The following is a 13,950-nucleotide window of genomic DNA, read 5'->3' as shown; positions in this document are numbered from 1 at the left end:
CGCTGACCTGCACGAGTATATTCAAACTAGCCCAATTGGCTACTTTACTTCCAAGGTGAGCTAGTCGCATACATATTTGTATGCGCTGTTTTCCATTAATTGATGCCCTCTCGATCGCGGTCTTGTGGGCGATCAGCTGTTTCTGATATGGTAGTCTGATCTTTTGTCGAGGTGATTTGTCATTTCACGTTACCGCATTTCATTGTTCCCCTGGATATGAACGCATGGCCGTCGTTGTGGCCTGTAGCAACTGAAGTGTTCTGCTACTAAGAACGTGCATGATGGTCCAATTCCTGGCATGAAGAAAGAAAATAGTTTAGAGGAAGCATTGCGCAATTTATTAAAAAGAAGAAAAAAGAAACAAAAAAAGACAGAAGGAATGAAAAGTACTAAGTCCGGCACGCGCTCGTCAAACTTTGCCTGCCCTCATTTTCCCTATAGCAGAAGGGCTCGTCAATTTTTTCACTCGCAAGGCACATATGCACTTCGGCTTAACAACTATGGCCGAGCTGTACGTGAAGGTCCTATCTAGAACCATCGGAGGCCGGAAGGGGAAGCACTCCGCCGCGTCTTGTGTTGCGCACAGACAAGGCGCTCAGGCGCCCAGGAAACACCATGCGCGCAGCCATGCCGAAACGAAAAGCTCCAAGATCAATATGAGCAGGTCTCGATCTCGCCCGCATATCTCAGCAGAGAAACCTGCGCTATTGACTGAAGTGTGGTGCTCTGAAAGAAACAGTCGAATGCGTTCAGAGTACTCGATTTGTGACAGCCGAATTCGATGCGCGTTGCTGGAGAGCTTTGCAGAGCACGAAAATGTCCATCCTAATTTACATTTAGAGAACTTGTAAAAAACTGAAGCCGAGAAAGCAGAGCTGAACCATGGACAGAAGATGGCAAAAAGAAGAAAAGTCACCGTCATGCCCTATATTCTAGCGGAAATGCGGAAACCCCGTGACAAAGAAGGTAGTAAGGTCGCGGTTTTAGTGTGAAAACGTGCCATGCCTGTCAAATACAAAATGTCGCCTTGTGAAAGAAGCAGAATGCTATGCTAAGCATAAAAGCTTATCACAGTTCCATCTGGTGTGAAATATGTAGAAACAGAGGAGATTGGGTTCTGATGTGTTTCCGTTCTGATTGCCGCTTCGTCTGCGACCTGGGCATTTACGCCATCTATGGGCGTATATGGGTACCTGTTTTTGCGTGATGACCCTTAGGTCCTATTCACGCTCGAGCGACGCTTGCCCGTTTCAGTGAGCGGCTACCGCTTCTTCCACGACCAAGGAAGTTACGTCATTCGTGGGTGTATCTGTGAACCGGAGCGTGACATCCGGCGCGGACACTCATCTTTCGTCATGCCGAGCCGTAGAACAGCTCCGCCGCTAAAACAGAATTATTTTTGTGCACCGACGGCGTGACATTCCCCCTGTCTTGTAGGAAGATGCCTACAAGAAAAAACGGGAAGATGCCTAAATGGAAGGAGCATACAAGGAATGTGCTTCAAGAGTGTCTGGGCTTCCGAGCATTCTACTCTAAAGAAGATAGCTTACCAAATTCCAGTCCAATCCAGTAGTGTAATTAGATGGAGAAAGCATGTGAGATCACAGAGTCTCACGAAATCGTTAGGCTAGGCAACGAATGCGCCAGCGCATGGCTGGCTCAATGTTTTCAAGAAGGATATTCATTGTGCATTTGTGGCGTTTTTTTTTAAAAGAGCCAAATGCAGAAACCGAAACTTTGCTGAATTTCACGGGAGCGTAAAGCGCGCCTAAGTATCTTTAACTTCTAAAACAGTTCGAATGAAAATGGGGCTATTCCTTATTTTAACGTGAACTCACAAAGGCAGTTTCTAATAAAAAATGAGCCAAATGCTGCATCTCTTTCAATCAAACTGAGCCACATTCATTAAACCAGCGCTGCGTCAACAATCGTGACCAAAACAAACAACGTGGTCTCATCCAATCTGTTCCATTTGTGTCCTCATTGTTTTGCTATCGTGTTCCACAATTATTTTTTAGGGCGCGTTGGCACTTACTGAAGGACATGATGATCTAAGGGAAAACTCAAATATAAACAGTAAAAGGCCGACTTTCCTACTTCTTTTTGCCTCTTAGTGTTTCTTTTCGAGTTTAGCGCCACAGTATGATGTCCTTCTTTCGCTCCAATACGGTATATATGAAATAAAAGATATATGAAATTAAGATATTGGGCACCGATCTATTCTTGATGAAGAAGATGCGATCCCAAACGGCACGGCATAAAACGAGTTCAGAACAAGAAGAAGAAGAAGAGCTGGCGCGCTTTTCAAGGCCTTCAATAAACGCCAAGAACAAGAAAACGATGCCGACAGTCCAGAGTAAGTACATGAAATCAAGGCTTCGACGGACGCCCGTCTGGTCGGGAAGAATCATTGAATAAAAAAGACGAAGACGCCGACCACAAGAGAATAAAAATGTAATGACGTTTCGGCACCCAGAACGGGAGCCTTGTTCACAATGGGAGCGAAAGGCGGAAGCTAAGCGTTTAAATATTCTACAGCACGTGACCTAAACATCTTGCGTATGCGGGGGGCCGATTACCGTCCGTGCGGTTGAGCGTGTTGTTTCTCGTTTGTATCGTCAAAGATTCTAGATACAATCTAGAAGTCAAGTCCTTCTCGGTAGCGACGACACGTGCTTTGCTCCAGTCTATCTCATGATTTGAGGCTTGCGCATGCTCGGCGAGGTCGTTTGATGACACCATCTCGTTTTTCACATCATTGCTGTGCTGTTTCAGCCGTCGCTCGAAGTTCCCGGATTCACCTATGTACACACTATCGCAGTTCGCGCACGGGACTTCTTACACAACACCAGGAAAGCACGTTTTCCGTAATTTGTCTTTCACGTTCACTAGAGTGTGTTTCAGCTTGCGCGTGGGTACATGAGCTACGTGTACGTCGTACTTGCGCAGAACACGGGCCAAAGTCTCACTCACGCCAGACACATAGGGTATACTTTTTATTTTACTTTTATGCGCCGTTTCGAGCAATGTGCAATACTGCACCGTTTCGAGCAATGTGACGGGGCTGTGGAAGGACGCTCCAACTTGCGTTCGACGGAAAACACGAAGGAATCCGGATAACCACTTCCCGATAGGTCACGGCGCACACGTTCTATGTCAGAGGATAGATCAACAGACTTGCTGCAAATCTTGTGGGCACGCTGCACTAAAGATGACACGACGGACCTCTTGTGCGCTGCAGGGTGTACCTAATTAAAATGTAAATAACGGTTGGTGTGCGTGCTCTTTCTAAAGACAGCGAAAGAGAGCCCAATACCGTCGCGTTTCACCAGAACATCGAGAAAAGGCAATTCTCCATTATTTTCTTCTTGAATGGTAAGCTGAAGGGACTTTTCAATGAAATTCACGCGGTGCACAAACGGATCCAAATCTTCTTTCCTGATAACACAAAAGCAGTCATTGACGTAGCGAAGGAAAATCTTCGGGGCTGGAGTGAACGATGAGAGCGCTCGGCGTTCCGCAGACTCCACTGTCAAATTGTCGGCAATGACCGAGATTGAAGCCCCCATGGCTGTGCCATGTAGTTGTTTGTAAAATTCGCCCTTAAAAACAAAGTAAGTGTTGGACAGACAGAAGTGGAGAAGTCTCACCAGATCTGACAAGTCAATAGGCGTTCTCTCGGCAAGAGTGGAGTCACATTCCAGGGCCTCCTTGCATACTTCAACTGCCAAATATTTGCAAACTACCTCCCCTGCTGCTACATTTTTTACTGCCCCGGCCCTTGCGGGACTAAATTGCGTCACTGCGGGCCGCTGCCTAGATATAGACCAGCGGTCACTGCGGACCGCTGGTCTATATCAACCCAGGGAAAAGAATAGCTATCGGGACAGAAATAGTTAACGCTATCCTGAGCGATAGCGTTCAGGAGCCCACGTTGCATGAAGTCCGGGGCCGGTGTCGACGGCGTTGTCCATGAGTGAAAAATCCGGATGAAAGCAAAGTACAAAAATCATGGCTCGAGCCAGAATCCAATCCAGGCATTCTGCATTGCAGTCAAGTATTTTAACAAAGAGCTATGCCAGCGCTTCAAATTGCTTAGGAAAAACACCCTATGCAAGTGTCATGTCAGGGCAAGGCCAATTGTGGTTGCAATTTTAGCTATCCGCTTTTATACAATGTAATAAACATTCACTCCGCAACATATAGTCAAGCGTTGCTCGAATCCGCCGACGACCGCTAGTTGTGATATGCACATCATCGCACCGTAGCACGCACTTCGTTCAGATGAAATTAACGTCGCTTTAAGTTGAGTGCTCACGTTGCGGCGGGCCATCATCTACCCTTAACAAGCAAGTGCAATCGCTGTGTCTGGCAAGCCCATGATCTGCGCACTACTAAGTTTACCAAAAGACGTCGGTCCATCTGGTAACGCTTGACTCAAAGGCAAAAATTGGGCATAGGCGGCAACTCTCCGACTTCGCATGAAATCGATTCCCACTATGCGTGGGATCCCCAATAATTGTTTCGCTTATTTGCATCAATCACAATTTCTCGCCCACGAACAACGCCGATTTCTTGCTCGCAACCTTGCTGATAACCAACGACCAGTGCCGTACCAATTGGTGGGGTATATATATATATATATATATATATATATATATATATATGTGTGTGTGTGTGTGTGTGTGTGTTATTGTAAAGAGTGAGGTGTGGACCGTCACTTTGATTCATGTACGGTGCAATGAAAGAAGGAGCCGTGCACGATAAGGCTGGTAAGCAACATATATTATCAAGCAGCAACAAGCTTCGAAGACAATACACGCATAACAGATATCCCCCAAATACACTTCAAACGCAAATGTCAATACGCGTGGAATGTCCTAGAGTGATGCGCTCACATTCGTTGACGTCCTGCTCACGTCCCGGGTAAACGTCTGCAGCACAGCAGGCCGACGGTCGACCGTCTCAGCAGATAGACGAGACGTAGCGGCGCGGCTAGGTGAGCAGCAGGGTGAGTGGTGGTGGACCACGCGTTCAGGCAGGCAGACCGGAACCAGCAAGCGCAGGAAAGAAGCAGGCAGGAACCGACCAGGTACCGGGCAGGACACGGACACCTTGGTCACCAGCGCCCGCAGGAGCGCGACCCGTCAAGAGGCTGCCCAGCGGTTGTCCCGGGTAGCCCTCGCGAACGTGGCCTCTCGAACGCTGTGCCTCCGTGGCCACTACCGCCAGCTCCTTGCTTCTTCTTCCTTTTTTTTTCGCCGCCACCACCACGCGCTCCATTTTTGTCCGCAACGTGTCGCATTCCTCGCTGCTGTCCTCGTCTTCTTCACTATTTCACCACAGTTATACATGTTATACATGCAGTTCGACATGCTAAAGAAAAATGTTATCCAGCCGTCGTGCAGCCCGTGGGCAGCCCCAGTAATCCTGGTTAAGAAGAAAGACGGCTCATGGCGATTTTGCGTTGATTACCGTCGCCTCAACGCTATCACCAAAAAGGATGTATATCCTCTTCCACGGATCGATGACGCTACTATAGATTGCCTTTCATCGGCTTCTTACTTTTCATTTGTCGATTTGCGGTCAGGCTATTGGCAGATACCAATGCACAAGGAAGATAAGGAAAAAACCGCATTTGTAACACCGGACGGACTTTTCGAATTTAATGTGGTGCCGTTCGGACTGTGTAATGCGCCAGCCACGTTCGAGCGCTTCATGGACAACATCTTGCGCGGTTTGAAATGGGAAGTCTGCATGTGTTATTTAGACGATGTAGTGACCTTTGGGCGCACGTTCCGTGAGCACAACGCACGTCTCGACCTTGTGCTCGATTGTCTAGCAATGCACGTTTGGTGTTAAACTCAAAGAAATGCCATTTTGGAGAGCGCCAAACACTCGTTCTAGGCCACTTGGTAGACAAAGAAGGCATGCGACCTGATCCAGCGAAGACGGCTGCAGTGGAAGCCTTCAACCAGCCACTCTCAGTCAAAGAACTACGGAGTTTTCTGGGACTATGTTCGTACTTCCGTCGTTTTCTTCCTGCATTCGCTAACATCGTGCACCCTCTGACGTGCCTGCTTCAAAAAGGCGTACGGTTCGAATGGACCCCGGAATGTGCGTCCGCTTTTTGTGAACTCAAGTTCCGATTGACGTCCCATCCGATTCTCCGACACTTCGACCCTATGGCTCCCACAGAAGTGCACTCGGACGCTAGCGGCGTTGGTGTCGGTGCTGTTTTGGTTCAACGCGTCGATACCAAAGAACATGTCGTGGCGTATGCGAGTCGCTCCCTAAGCAAGTCTGAGCATAACTACACCATTACGGAACAGGAGTGTCTTGCTGTGGTCTTCGCAGTACAACGCTTCCGGTCATACCTTTACGAACGCCCCTTCACCGTCGTGACCGACCACCATTCTCTGTGCTGGCTGGTAAATCTGCGCGATCCATCCGGTCGACTTGCACGTTGGACACTTCGTCTACGGGAGTACGACTTCACGGTTTCATATAAAAGTGGTCGCCGGCACGCTGATGCAGACTGCCTTTCGCGGCTGCCGCTTCCCACGACGGTCTGTGACGCGGACAACTTCGACGGGTACATCGCATCGTTGGAGCCAGGCTTTCCTGACAAGAACACATTTAGGACTGAGCAGCAGAAGGGCAGTACTTTACAGCAACTTCTTGCTAACGGACGAAAATCATCGGCCACTCGTTTCTGCATACGCGACGGGCTACTATACAAGAAGAACTATTCTGCTACAGGTTCGCGATATCTTCTGGTAGTCGCGAAGAGTCTCCGCGTTTCCATTTTGAGAGCCATGCATGATGATCCAACATCCGGTCATTTAGGAGCAACGAGGACTCTCTACCGCCTTCAAGAAAGGTTTTACTGGCCCAAGATGCATCAGACCACGCAACAATACGTGTCTAGCTGCAACGAATGTCAACGTCGCAAGCGTCCTACAAGTACTCCTCCTGGTCGACTACACCCTTTGCCGCCGCCAAGAACTCCATTTGAGCAAGTTGGAGTTGACCTTCTTGGTCCCTTTCCGCGCTCCGCCAACGGAAATCGTTGGATCGTCGTGTGCACCGATCATCTGACACGATACTGCGAGACGACTGCTATACCATCGGCTACTGCGCGTGACGTGTGCCTCTTCATGCTACACTTTGTGGTTCTCCGACACGGACCTCCCAAAGTCGTTATTAGTGATCGTGGACGCCAGTTCACGGCAGACGGGGTCGAAGAGATGCTTCGTCTATGTGCTTCAAGTTTTCTGCACTCTACGCCCTATCACCCTCAAACGAACGGTCTTACTGAACGCATAAACAGAACTCTCACGAACATGCTGTCCATGTACGTCGCATCAGATCACAAAAACTGGGACGATGTTCTGCCTTTCATTACTTATGCATTCAACACCGCACAGCATGAAACTACCGGCTACAGTCCCTTCTTTCTTCTTTATGCTAGACCGCCACGCTATACACTCGACACGATTTTGCCATTTTTAGACCACGATGATCTCTGCATTTCCAAGACTATGTGCCAGTGCGGAAGAGGCCCGACGTCTCGCTCATTTGCGCACTCTTGCTTCGCAAGAACGCTCGAAGTTACGGTTCGACCGCCGACGCCGACACGTGACATATGAACCCGGTGACTTCGTGTGGCTTTGGACACCAGTGAGAAAACGTGGATTATGTGAAAAACTGCTGGCACACTACGTTGGACCCTATGTTGTTCTCGACCGCATAAGCGAAGTGACTTACCGCGTTGCTCGCCTCCACGCCTATGGCCGACGTGCTGCAAAGACTGAACTTACGCATATTGCCCGTTTAAAGCCGTTCATTCCTAGAGAGACTGTTTGACTCGCCCGGTGGGCTTCGTCTGCGCGCGGAGAGGTGTTACAATTGTAGTTTGGGTATGTGCACCTGTGTGTAGTGGGTCTGGGCATGAGAGAGGTGAAGAGGAAGAAGACGTGCCTGGCGGTAGCGACAACCTCGGTGCGAACTCAAGGCCGCTGAGGCTACCGCTGCGTCGCATCTCAATAAACCCCGTTCGTACACGTAACAATATATATATATATATATATATATATTGTGAGCGCTGACTATATAGTTCATCTTCATCTGTACAGAAACCATTGTAATCATCATCTTCGTCTGTCACGCGGGCTGCGCCGCTTTGGGACATTGAAATATAACCTTTCGATTACCGAACTGGGCGTCGTCTCATAAGTGGTGGAGAGTGCTGTGGTTCCCACGTTCTCTTGCTCTACCGGTCACCCCTGGAGCTCCGGTCTGGTCGACGGTTGTGCTCGCAAACGACTGTGATGGCACAAAACAACGCCTCCGCTGCCGCAACCGCTGCTGCTCCGCCAGTTGGGCCTAACTACGCAGTGAGTACGTCGCAGCGAGACCCTCCGGTATTTTCCGGCCTTCGCGGTGAAGACGTCGAGGAGTGGCTCGACAATTATGACAGAACCAGTGTTTGTAATTATTGGGACGAGGCCCACAAACTACGCTACGTTCCTTTTTACCTCAGGGAAGTGGCTAAAACCTGGTTCCACAACCATGAAAGTGACTTTCCTGATTGGGCAGCCTTCACGGCGCAACTCCGTCAGATATTTGGTACATCTGCAGGACGCTCTGAGGTAGCCAAACAGAAGCTCGCAACCCGCATCCAAGGGCCCGACGAATCATATACGTCGTATATTGAAGACGTTCTGGCTCTCTGTCGCCGTGCCCAGAGTGACATGACGGAGGCCGATCGCATCCGTCACATACTGAAAGGCGTGAACTCTGTGGCCTTCAATGCTCTCGTCATTCAGAGCCCAAATACAGTTCAGGACATAATCACCACATGCCAACGCCTGGACGTGCTCTATTCCATGCGCCTTCCACACGCCTCCTCTGACGCTCGCTTTGTTGGAGAACCAGAATTGCGAGCCCTGATCAGCACCATTGTCAGAGAGGAACTTCACGGTCTTGTTCCGGGCAACACAGCCACTTCGCCTGTCCGCTCTCCTCCTCCCAACCTGCGTGAAATTATCAAGGACGAACTGGCATCGATGACAAGCGTCGCACGTGCCCCGTCTCCTGTACCTTTTCGCATGCCCTCGTACGCAGAAGTTGCATCACGGGCCCCTGCACCAATGTCATCTGCGCCTGCGGACGTTCCGTGCGACCATTTGGCTTCGATGGCAGCACAGGCACAAGGGCAACCACACTACTCTACCTGGCGTCCTTCGCGCCCCGTCTGTTTCTACTGTGGCATACGGGGCCATATATCCCGTTTCTGCCGCCGCCGTCAGCAGGATGAACGACGTGGCTATTCTGCTTATGAAAGAGACTTTGCCCCAAGATCTGATGCCTACGCTCCAGCACCGTATCCATCCTCCTCACGTCGGTCGCCCTCACCTCCACTGCCCCAAGCCATGCCTCGTCCTTCTCGTTCACCTCGCCGCCGTTCTCCGTCACCATTTCGGCGTACGACATCACCCTTGCGTCCTGCTCCGATCTCTCTGGACAGCCACTCGGAAAACTAGAAGCTGCAGTTTTTGGAGGGGAAACTGCTCGTTGTCGAAACGTCACAACTCCTCCGTCTCGCCCAGCAAATTTACTGCCTGTTTGTGTGGAAGGTGTTTGTGTTGACGCCCTTGTAGACACTGGAGCCGCAATTTCAGTCATTAACCGCGAATTGTGTTTTCGTCTACGGAAAGTGCAAACTCCTTATGTCGGTCCCCTGTTATGCGGCGCTAATGACAATCCGATTTGCCCGACCGGACAGTGTACTGCGCGCGTTCTCATCGACGGAGTCCGCCATCATGTACAGCTGGCTGTGCTTTCTTCATGCGCTCATCAGATAATCTTAGGCTGGGACTTCCTATCAGCTTCGTCGCCTGTCATTTCTTGCGGTCAACCTCTCATTCGTATTACGGACACTGAGCTTTCTTCTGCTGCCGATTTTTCACCGCCCAACCTTGTCACAGCTGCGGATTTTCTCCTGCCTTCAGGGCAAGAACGTGTACTTACGATCAGGTCACGAGACGTTATAGATGGCGACGCGGTGGTTACACCTTGCCAGCGCTGTATTTCTCGAGGCATCGCCATCGCATCTTGTCTAGTGCGGTTCACACGTGGTTATGCAAGCATCACCGCCTACAACACGACGCCAGAAGCCCTACTGCTGCCAGAGGGGACTACTGTTGCCAGCATTACCGAAGACGCACCGGTATGTGTCGTTACTGTTTCAACTGACTCGTCATTTCCACAATGTACGCCCGCGGAAGGTTCATCGCGTGCTCTAAAGGCCACTTTGAGTACAGATCTCAATCCGACCCAGACTGATGCCTTGCTGACCATATTAATGAAACACAACGCTTGCTTTGACGTTTGTTCCGATGGCCTGGGTCAAACAACAGTGGCCGCTCATCGCATCGACACAGACGGATCTCGTGTCATTCGTCGCCGCCCTTACCGTGTATCAGCTTCTGAACGCAAAGTTATAGAAGAACAAGTCAACGATATGCTCGCACGCAACATTATCAGGCCTTCGGCAAGCCCGTGGTCTTCTCCTGTTGTGCTCGTTAAAAAAAAGGATGGCTCGGTGCGATTTTGCGTTGATTATAGAGCGCTGAACAATATTACTCGTAAGGACGTCTATCCTATGCCTCGGATCGACGACGCTCTTGATACTTTACAAGGGGCCGAGTACTTTTCGAGCCTCGACTTGCGCTCTGGTTATTGGCAGATCCCGATGCACGAGTCCGATAAAGAGAAGACTGCATTTGCCACACCTGATGGACTCTTTGAATTCAATGTAATGCCTTTTGGCCTCTGCAATGCCCCAGCCACATTCGAACAAATGATAGATACGGTACTGCGTGGATTAAAATGGAAGACCTGCCTTTGCTACCTGGACGACATCGTCATCTTTTCGTCCAGCTTCTCACAGCACCTGGAACGGCTAGACGAAGTTCTGACCTGTCTAGCTAAGGCCGGTCTCCAGCTAAACACTAAGAAGTGTCGGTTTGCCAGCCGCAGCATCAAGGTATTAGGTCACGTTGTCAGCAGGCATGGCATTGAGCCCGATCCCGACAAAGCTGCTGCAGTACTGCACTTTCCTACACCAACCACACCTAAAGACCTTCGCAGCTTCCTCGGCTTAGCGTCGTACTTCCGCCGATTTGTGCGTGATTTCGCCACTATTGCAGCTCCTTTGCACAAGCTTTTGACCGCGAGCGCACCTTTTGTCTGGTCGGATGAATGCGCAGCCGCTTTTCACACTCTCAAGCGATGCCTCACATCGCGGCCAGTGCTTCGGCATTTCGACCCTGCAGCGTCTACTGTCCTACACACTGACGCAAGTGGACATGGCATCGGTGCCGTCCTGCTGCAGCGGAACCACGCTTCCGAAGAACAAGTCGTGGCCTACGCGAGCCGCACTCTTTCTCCTGCTGAGCGAAATTACAGCATCACCGAACAAGAATGCCTCGCCGGCGTGTGGTCCGTACAAAAGTTTCGCCCTTATTTATACGGCCGGCATTTCACAATCGTCACTGACCATCATGCTCTGTGTTGGTTATCGTCTCTCAAGAATTTGTCGGGACGCCTTGGCCGTTGGGTACTGCGTTTGCAAGAGTATGACTACAGTGTCACATATAGGTCGGGTCGGCAACACCAAGATGCTGACGCTTTGTCGCGGTGCCCGCTCTCGCCAAGAGCCCAAGTGTCGCCTTCAATCTGTTCATCACCAACCAGCCAAGTGACCAAGCAGACGGCCGGTAGTCCGAAAGAGTCCGTTGCCTCAGTGGACATTCTTTCATCCACAGATCTCACCTCGCTCCAGCATGCAGATACATACTGCCGCACAATCATCGATCGGCTTACAGGCTTATCCCGTGCCCCCAACAGCCGCTTAAGACGACAGCTTGAACGTTTTAAACTTCGAGATGGAACGTTATGTAGGCACATTTACCACCCTCTCGGTAACCAATGGGTTCCAGTCGTCCCTCGTTCACTTCGTCTCCAGGTTTTACAAGCCCTGCACGACGACCCGACAGCTGGCCACTTGGGTTTTCACAAGACTTACGAGCGCATCAAAACTCGGTGCTTTTGGCCTGGCCTCTCAACAAGTGTGGCGAAGTACGTCGGTTCCTGCGCGTCATGCCAACACCGAAAACGTACCACATCTCTTCCCGCAGGCCCTTTACAACCTCTGCCGTGCCCGTCCGCTCCCTTTGACTTCGTGGGCATTGACTTATACGGACCCCTCCCGCTTACGCCAGCCGGTCACCGCTGGATTGTTACTGCCGTGGACCACCTAACTCGCTACGCGGAGACGGCAGCTCTTCCCTCTGGTGCTACCTCGGAAGTAGCCGATTTTGTCCTGCGCGCCATTATTTTGCGCCACGGTGCCCCTCGTGTTCTCCTTAGTGACCGTGGCAAGACGTTTCTTTCCCATGTTCTTGCTGAAGTCCTCCAGGCCTCTAACACCGTACATAAGACCACATCAGCATATCATCCGCAAACAAATGGTCTTACAGAGCGTTTTCACCGAACTTTGTCCGACATGATATCCATTTATGTTCAGCCAGATCACAAAAACTGGGACACTGTACTCCCTTTCGTCACGTTTGCATATAATACTGCCACACAACGCACGACGAATTACAGCCCGTTTTTCCTCGTGTTTGGCCGTGAACCGACTTTTGTTCTGGACACCACATTTTTATCCACGCCCTCTGTTACATCTTCGTCCCTTCCAGAAGAGTTCGCTGCTCGCGTCGCCCGCTGCCGTGAAATTGCCCGCGCCAACACTGCTACCATTCAGGACAAGAGGAAAGTCCGTTTTGACGCGAAACGTCGAGTTGTTTCGTTCCGTCCAGGCGACGAAGTCCTCCTGTGGACACCTGTTCGTACCCCTGGGCTCTGTGAAAAATTTCTTCATAGATATCTCGGTCCATACACCGTGCTGGAAAGGACATACACCGTGCTGTGAGCGCTGACTATATAGTTCATCTTCATCTGTACAGAAACCATTGTAATCATCATCTTCGTCTGTCACGCGGGCTGCGCCGCTTTGGGACATTGAAATATAACCTTTCGATTACCGAACTTGGCGTCGTCTCATAATATATATATATATATATATATATATATATATATATATATATATATATATATATATATATATATATATATATATATATATTGTCAAGACGTGTATTAACGGGCACTCAGCGACGGCGCACGGCAGCGACAGTCAAAGCGGGGCCGACTCTCTGCACGAGGGGCGTGCTCTCCGAGAAGAGAACGACCCACTGGAAGGCGCTCGAGAGGCGACCCATTACTGAGTAGGAACGCTTCGCTACAATTACCCCGGCTACGAAAAGGGAGCCGCCTGGCGACCTAGCAACTTGTCACTATGAGCGGGTCATGGTAGGGCTTCAGGCGCGCCACGTTGACAATGTCGCGCCCTCGACGGCGCATGTCCGAAGATGGGTCGATGGGTTCGATCAGGTAGCTCACCGGGGGTGTGCGTTCGACGACACGGTAGTGGCCTTCGTATTTGGGCAGTAGTTTGGAAGAGAGGCCAGGTGCAGTGGTAGGGACCGAGAGCCATACGAGCGCTCCAGGAAGGAACGTGGACGCAGAACTGGTGGTGTCACCGCGAATGCTTTTCTGCCGCTCTTGGCTATGCGTAGTAAAGGTCTTGGAGAGCTCGCGACACTCCTCAGCAAGTCTGGCTGTGGCAGAAATAGGCGCACATTCAGATCGATCCGGCTTGTAGGGAAGGATTGTGTCAATGGTGTGCGACGGGTGCCTGCCATACAATAAGAAAAATGGTGAGAAACCAGTAGTGCTCTGAGGAGCGGTATTGTAGGCGTACGTGACGAAGGGGAGAATGACATCCCAATTCGTGTGGTCGGCGGCGACGTACATCGA

Source organism: Rhipicephalus sanguineus, chromosome 10 (assembly GCF_013339695.2).
Source record: "Rhipicephalus sanguineus isolate Rsan-2018 chromosome 10, BIME_Rsan_1.4, whole genome shotgun sequence".
Lineage (NCBI taxonomy): Eukaryota > Metazoa > Arthropoda > Arachnida > Ixodida > Ixodidae > Rhipicephalus > Rhipicephalus sanguineus.
Note: the sequence above shows the minus strand (reverse complement) of the source record.